The 2,172-nt window shown below is 36.6% G+C and overlaps 1 long non-coding RNA gene across 1 annotated transcript; it reads right to left on the bottom strand.

Moving 5' to 3' along the window:
• Positions 1–157: 157 nt before the first annotated feature.
• Positions 158–1,845, bottom strand: LOC105851694 (uncharacterized). Its single transcript, XR_001143446.3, has 3 exons — positions 1,756–1,845; positions 1,525–1,646; positions 158–309 (listed from the first exon to the last, which is right to left on the bottom strand). It is a non-coding gene; the product is annotated as an uncharacterized lncRNA (long non-coding RNA).
• Between the last annotated feature and the right edge of the window lie 327 nt (positions 1,846–2,172).

The raw sequence follows: 2,172 nt of genomic DNA, 5'->3' as shown, positions 1-2,172 counted from the left end.
AAAATACTTTAAGGTTCAAGACGTCACATTCACGCTTACACAAAATGCTTGCATAAAAATGTTCAATAAAAAAAATTTCTTAATATCGAATATAGTTGATGTTCATTAAATAAATACTTTTGATATAAAAGCAAGTTCTAAACTTAGAGACAATTAATTTCTACCTCTGAATAACCGATAAAATAACACAATTGATCAATCAAATTTACAAAAATCTAAATTGTTCATAACTCAACAAAATACGAAAAATTACTCCCACCCAATATCACCTATTCAGAGCGTGGTTCCCCAATCGATAACCTGAAATAACTGCGCTCTCGCAAGCGCCAAACACAAGCAACGAGGGGTGAGCTTCGAAAACATGTAATAGTATAAAATAATTGAGAAGAACACGTGAAAAAAATATTAAACATCGTATCATATCAAATCACAACCAACAAGAATAATCAAGGTAAAACATTGATACCATCCACAACATCAAGTAAGTAAATACACAAATCAAGTAATGTTATGCATGCTCTTATACTCTAGACTCCTCCTCTTTCTTTGGTACCATTCTAACTCTGAAGTACTTGGTTAGGAGGCTCGATACTATGCCACCACGCAAGTGGACGGACAATTCAAATTGGCCCTGTCCTCATAGATCCCTCAACTCAACCCGAGACACATATACGTGACAGTCGAGGTAAACGTGTGTTGCGTGGTAGCTCCCGACATTTGGAGTGCTACCTCCAAGTCACCTAGGAATTCCCCACCCGGATACCTCCAAGGTCTAACAATCTTGCCTTAAGGCTCAACAGTAGACCGCCACGATCAGGCTCATTCAGTTGTACTTCCCCATAATCACTAGGCTTGTCAGGCCCTACCTATATGATGACCAAATAATCTCCACTTCAAAAATTATCAACAACTACTTTCTCCCCTCGTTGTCCTAGGTTACTTACTCCATTAAGAGAACCATCATTGGCACGGGTCGAATTCGTCACTATTCAATTAAACACAATACGCATTTCATGATATTCATCAAGGTGGTAATATCACAAGTCAAGGAGTACACATCGTAATTGCAGATTTCCATAGTCATACATTACATTCAGAATTTATCATCATGATACGTCATCTCTAACAATAAAGGGTCTACACTCACATATAATAATAATAATAATACTAGACCATTCACACACACCACATCAATTGCAAGGCAAATAATTACAATTCATCACATTTTATATCATATATCAGTATCAAGGATAGATATAAACAAAACACAGAATGAATCAAATACACAATTCTACAATAATTCAACTATCACACGATCTTCAAAAATCAAATCAAACAACATCCTATAAAAGTTTCTAATTCATATTTTAACCTCACAAAATTCAAGTTTGCTCATTAGTCAATTATTACTCAAAGGGCTTCTGCCATACGTAGCGAGCCCCGAATGAATTGTGGGAAATACGGTATTCCCGTTCATCTCACTTAATTTATACTCATGCATTCGAACTCACTCTCACCCCATACCTCAATTTGACGCTTTCATAAGATAAAAGGACCATAATGATTTTCAGCAACCATGAGATGTCAACAACACGTCCAAACGAGTCCAAAAGCATCGACGAATTTGCAGAGTCAATGAAACGTGACTGATAATTTCCCCGAGGCATAAAAATCAGCATTATATAATTAATAAAAATATTAGGCGAAGAAACATATTCAAAACGTCGTGAAACATGTTATTAGAAAAGGTCTCACCGACGTACTGGGGCGCCGACAGGGTCCGGCATCAACTTCACCGAAACACACAAATGAGTAGTGCTTCTTGAAGGTTTCAACGAGAGGAATATAGGAATGATATTTGTTAATTGAAACGAAATTCATGCAAGTTGTTTTTCCTAATAAACAGCCGCGCCAATAATACTTTTGAATACTAATTCTATGATCATAGGATGTCCGTAGGCAAGTTTAAAAGAGATAAGTACTTGGACCAAGTAAAAGCAATTCCTTGGAACAAATACGAAAGCATGGACAAGGACTCCACCAAACTTGTAATCTGTATATGATCATCACTCCCATTAGATGAGTCCAAGAAGTGGAACCCAAATCCTTCCTTAAAACAGTAGGATTAAAGCCAGGAATTGGACTATTAAGATATCGCTTGTGGCTTCGTTT

The sequence above is a fragment of the Cicer arietinum genome, unplaced genomic scaffold (assembly GCF_000331145.2).
Source record: "Cicer arietinum cultivar CDC Frontier isolate Library 1 unplaced genomic scaffold, Cicar.CDCFrontier_v2.0 Ca_scaffold_6206_v2.0, whole genome shotgun sequence".
Classification (NCBI taxonomy): domain Eukaryota; kingdom Viridiplantae; phylum Streptophyta; class Magnoliopsida; order Fabales; family Fabaceae; genus Cicer; species Cicer arietinum.
Note: the sequence above shows the minus strand (reverse complement) of the source record. Positions and strands in the feature narration are given on the sequence as shown.